This window comes from Temnothorax curvispinosus, unplaced genomic scaffold (genome assembly GCF_003070985.1).
Source record: "Temnothorax curvispinosus isolate PA1 unplaced genomic scaffold, ASM307098v1 QBEX01001085.1, whole genome shotgun sequence".
In the NCBI taxonomy this organism is placed as follows: domain Eukaryota; kingdom Metazoa; phylum Arthropoda; class Insecta; order Hymenoptera; family Formicidae; genus Temnothorax; species Temnothorax curvispinosus.
Window position 1 is genome coordinate 1 of NW_020210865.1, and position 6,022 is coordinate 6,022.

Below are 6,022 nucleotides of genomic sequence, written 5' to 3' on the forward strand. Positions count from 1 at the left end.
TGTCGAGGTGAAGGATACGGCAATTGTGAGTGATGTATACAGTTTTGCTGAGATATTTTCGGGCGATAATCGGGTTCGATCGTTCCGTCATGTCTGGACTCGATTGAAGCATTCTATCTCGCGTCGCGGGCGTCGCGCTTTGAACGTTGTGCCGGAATTGTCATCGTACGATTTATACTCTCCGATTCTCTCTGAAAGGAGAAAGCGGGCCGTCGAGTGATATTGTAGAATCGAGTGATTTAAGTGACGGAACGCCCGCGCTGTGATACATCGCTCGTTCGTGAATATTTCGCGTCGCGTAAGTTAACACGGCCGGCAATCACGATTCTTCGTGCGAAGTACTAATTGTGCGGTTTTCCATTCGCGATATTTACAAATTTATTACCGTACTGTGCGTGCGATATATTTAATTTTAATTGTGCATTTTCGATTAATTAATCGCGTGTCGTTAACTAATCGTCCGCTTGACTCGCGTAGTATCGCGCCAAGGTGCCGTCATTTTGAAAGATTTCGTCGCCATTCGCGTAACGACCGGAACGCGGTACGAATCGGTGTCGAAGACTCCTTCAGGTTTGCACGATAAATCTGTGTTAGAATATTTCGGCAAATGATATATCGGGAGTGACACGCTCGGCCTCGGTGTTGCGTTTTGTACGCGACGCGCTTTGTTCACGTGAAAATAACCGTGCGAGAGAAAAACTCATCGCGGCCGCAGACAGCTAGTGCAAAATCGTTCCGTGCGTCGCGTCGTAACGTTAGGATCTCTCGACCATACGTCGCGGACAATATGCAGTTACCTCCCGCGCAAGTATAATGGTGCGTGTACACCTGCGAGTAAAAATTCTCGAGAGTAAGGGCCAGCGCACGAATATTGCCGTAGCGTCTTACGCTTTACGTGAGAATTATATTGCGTTACGCGAAACGCAAGCCAATCTTATGGCAACGCACAAAAAAGAACGTAACGTAATTAGTCTTATGTTACGTACGTTATATTACGCTTTTCTTCGTGCGTTGCCGTAAGATTGGCTTGCGTGTCGCGTAACGCAAGATTCTCACGTAAGGCGTAAGACACTACGGCAATGTTCGTGCGCTGGGCCTAACTCTCGAGAGTGATTCTCGCACATGGACATACTCCTGAAAGTACCTAAAAGTAGGTACTTTCCATTTGCGAAAATCACTCTCGAGAGCTACTCTCGAGAGTTTTTACTCGCAGGTGGAGACGCACCATTACGCTTACGTTCAGTGATTCGCGCGGGATTCAGTGACTCGAATATCGGGTGACGAATACTTGGTTAATCGGATACGTACTTGGCGTGATCGATCTATTCGGTTGTGGGAATCGAAGCGGCACGCGACGGGAGTACCGAACTTGGATCGCATCGCGTACTTTTGCGCGATCCGTTTGATTTCAATTGATCGTTTGAAATACGCGTGTATAGAGCCTCGCGAACAATTAACGAGAGTGTCGTGTAAAGTGGCGTCGGGGTGAATTTGTGTCGGACATTATCGAGAGAGCTGACAACCCGAGAGGTCAACCTGAGAGGAGGAGGAGGCCTAGGAGAGGCATCGGGCATCGGCGTACACCAACGTTTCTGGTAAGCGTTACTTTTTATTTTTTTGTAGAGATAATCCCTTTTTTCGTTTATCTTTCAGTTGCTTTATATTATTAAACCATGATTCGGAAATTAAATTAGTATTACAAGAAATAATTTGAAAAGTTTGATTAAAGTTGATTCTAACGTAAAGTACTTTTTTGAAATAGTAATTTAAAAAAGTGTTAAATTGAATAACGAATAAGATGTTCGATGCGCGTAACAATTATTTAATCGATTCGATTATTTATATGTTATTACAGAAAATATCCGCGCGGGAAGGAGTATCTTCGCATCGAGGGAACAGTAGCTGCCTGAGAGGAGGTGGAGGCCTAGGAGAAGCATCAGGCGCCGGCGGAGCAACATGCGGTAAATATAATTTATTTATACTTATACATATATTATATCTTATACGGATGGGTCATTTACTTTTCAACCGGATAGTTATTCATAAAATAAAAGTTAGAGAAAAAGTTTTATTTTAGAAATTCTATAGAAGCTTATGTTCAATGGATAGAGTATAATTCGTAAGAAATTACAAGAGTATTTCATTAAATTTGTTTAATAAACAATAATATAAAATTTAGTGTTTAGTAATCATTTTTTGAAATATTAACTGTCGCTCTCTTTTGTGCCCTACTTTAATTCGGATTTTATATTTGTTTGTTACAGAATCATCGTAGCGACGTTGCAGAATAACTCCGCCGTTGCGCATCGGTCGGTGAGTGATAATTAAAATTTTATGATTAAGGTAACGGATTTATGACAATTACGTCAAATATATTGCAGAGACGCTATGTCAAGTTATTACAAAAAATTATTACATATATTACGTTTCATAAATTCGTTAACTTAAAATGGAATGACTGTGTCAGATTAGGATTTAACATTTAATCCTGATGGATAAATCACATAAATTGATTTATCGTACATTCTGTCATTGTAAATTCTATCCCAAATATCTTTCAGGATTAAGTGTTACATAAATTGGTGCAAGAATACAATATATACACTTAGGCTACGGTCAACGTGACGCTACAAATGCTTCGAAGCATTCCTCTTCTCTTTTCTTTCAATGAAGAAAGAAAGAGAAGAAGAACGCTCCAAAGCATTTGTATAGCGTCACGTTGACCGTAGCTTTAGAGATGCTTTTAGCTTGCATATATCACGATTGAGGATAAAAAGTCTTATACTTTGCATTATTTTAATCATTTATTGTTATGTATATACAATCTATTTAATATCTAATAACCAAATTGTGTATGTTACGATCATTATTTAAAATTATTTGTTCCTATAACGCATCAATTTTAGCCTAAGCTTTCACAGTCTATTTATATGTATTGATAACTGGTTTTTATACTAGTTAAAGCGATATGACGTGAGATCTAATAAATGATGTTTTCGCGAAACAGGAAATTTTTTGTAATAATTATTTTAAACTTGATTAATTAATTTCGCGTTATAAATACTTGATTTTTAGTAGTATAATTATCGTAATAAGATGTAGCTATCAAAATTCAAATTGTTTGCTCGAGTGCACAAAGTATTCACATTAGCTCAATATTGTGCGGGAACTTGATTATCTCTCTTGGATCTCACGTCATTAATTCTTTATTTTTCACCCTTTTGAGGTGAGACTCGATATGCGAAACGATATCGAAAAAAATGGGTCTTATATTTTTTCAGTTCGCGTTTGTCAATATTGTTTATTCATTTACATTTTGAATTTTTATTATTTAAGTCCTGCATGCTTATATCAGATGTAATTCAAGTTTCTATTATTCGTAAAATGTGGTCGAATTTATTCGGATTATACGCGGTTGCTTAAAAGGTTTTTTCCAAATTAACAGCTCCTAACTAATTAAAATCTTTTTTGTTCTTAATCGAGAAAATGATCATTTGCGTAAATTAGTATATACGATAGTAAGTAGATTTTGAACGCTAGTAATTTTATAATTACTTAATTTAATTTTGTTACAAATGGCCCTTCGCGACGCGGTCGTGTGGAAAAAAGCGTAAAATCATTACGCTCATCTGGCCGTCTATAATCAGGCGGCAACAGAAGGAGTATTCCTTCTTCTTGTCTCTGGCTTTGTCAGAATGGATTTGACCATGAAATGGTCAAACCTGTCAAAGGAGTGAAGATCTACATAAGGTAGGTTGGTGTTGAACACCACCAATTTAGTGTATAATGTGCATACAGGTAGGGTAATATTTGCACATGTGTACGCGTAATCGGAGACGGAAAAGTGACGTCTCCAGGTTAATCTCAATTAATCGCGAACTTAACATCTTTTAAACTCTCTTTTAAAATCTTTACTTCCTTAATTTCGGGTAATCGCGGTCGCGATTAGTTAATATTGACAATTTAAATAAACTAATAATAATAAAACTAAATAAACTAATAAATTCGGATAGGCCGGAATAAGGTGTTAGGTAAATAGAAACATGATAGGAATATGAAATATTAGGTAGGAATATATGAATAACATATAGAAATATATGGATAGGCAAAGAATACATGCATAGAGATATTACTTCGGGTTAGGTAGGAACACGGATGGATTGTAACTCGTACTGTTAATTATATAGGATAATGTAACAAATTAAATTTTAGTAAATTTCAAATATGTTATAGCTAAGTAATATTATATTATACACACAAACATCCGCGTCGACTCTTGTAGCCACATTTACCTTTTCTATTCCATTGAAATTTCGGTCAAGAGGGAATGCCGCTCTACGAGACTCGAAATATTTAAAATTTAAATGTGCTCGGAATTACTTGCAATTTCAAGGCAATTTTCTTTCGAGAGCTAGATGTCTGTTTTCTTGCCTCTCCGCTCGGTCGATGAGCCCCATAAGTGCGCTGCTCAAGCATAAGACTGTCACATGTTTGCAGGAACTTGCGAGAGGCGCTCTTCCTAATTACTATCTAGGCTGCGATCAGAAATTCAACCTGGGTAACTCTAAGCTATAGTTTACGTTACATACACTATAGCATTAGAGTTATCTAGGTGTGCCTAAACGTAATTTCTGAACGCATCCCTTATTTTTATTGAATTTCTGATTGAAATTCTCTGCTTTTTTTTTAATTTTTATATACGCTATCAATATATTTATATTATAATTACAAATAACAAATAGCTCTGCACGTCATCCATTTTATTATGAAGGTACTATTACTGCTAACGCGTTTCTTTTTTAAGTAATATCCCTGATAAGCCTATTCAACTGAGAAAAAAAACAATTTTTGATTTTATCTGAGCAATGGAAAATACATAATATAAAAAGATCATGATCTTTTGAATCGTTTGTAATAACTGGAGTTATCAAATGGTATTTAACTAATGTTTATATGATGTCGTTAGAAGCTCGCCACCGCAGGTGCGGAACGCGTGATCGAATATTTACGAAATTCCATGCCTGCGAAGACGGGGTCGTTGATCACGCTTCGATCACGCGTTTTGCGTGCGGAAACCGTTCCTCGGTCGCGGCCAGGAATTTAGTAAGCCTTCAGAAGCCACGAGAGCGACACGTAGAGCGCGATAATACTCCGAAACTGTAAAATAAAGTGTGAACTACCAACGACAATCCAGTTTCTTATTGGACTTCCTCTCCACGTTCGCGGAGTAACTCCGACCGAGATATTACGCCCCGACGCGTATGTACATAGCGGACCGGCAAAACTGATACGAACAGATGTCGATAGTTATAACTACAGATGTTATTAAACTCTATTAATGGTGAACGTATAAACTTATTATAAAACTATTTTTTTATTTTTTTAGGACTGCTTTTGTGTGTGTTGTGGAAGAGTTATTTGCTGGTAGCGTAAAACTGATTTTTTGGATTTTCGGTCCAGCAATCTGAAAATGAAGATGGCATCGAATATTTCAAGCAAACATTCAAAAATATTTACGGAGAAAGTTATTCAAAAGGAAGACTCTTCCGCTGCTATGAAGATACACGATGAAAATGGCATACAAAACAAAAGTGAAATCTATACAAAACCTGAAGGCTGGTTCAAAACGGAACTGAAGTGGCGTAATATAATATTTATTAGTGTTCTCCATTTATACTTCGTATATGCCTGTTTTACTTTTAAATTTTTCGAAAATCTGAAGACAATCGCTTGGGGTGAGTATCCTTTAAAAAATTTTTTGTTAATTCGATTCTTTTTAATACTCTGAAAAAATACGTATAACAAAAAAATAAACTATAGTCCGTTAGGAAAGGACCCATTTTTTATAATTTCATTATAGGATTAAATGTCTTACATAACTAAACATAACAGTTTGATTAAAATTGTATCGCACATTTATTAAAAAAGACAAAGTCGATTTCAACGATTTCTGAAACGGATGACAGTTGATTGAAGAGAACATTCAATACAAGCCAGCACATTGTAGTTCAAAACTTTTTAT

General features: G+C 36.8%; 1 long non-coding RNA gene across 1 annotated transcript; it reads left to right on the forward strand.

The window, feature by feature from the left end:
- Positions 1-1,227: 1,227 nt before the first annotated feature.
- Positions 1,228-2,620, forward strand: LOC112459872. Its single transcript, XR_003041371.1, has 3 exons — positions 1,228-1,595; positions 1,856-1,961; positions 2,265-2,620. It is a non-coding gene; the product is annotated as an uncharacterized LOC112459872 (long non-coding RNA).
- The last annotated feature ends 3,402 nt before the right edge of the window (positions 2,621-6,022 follow it).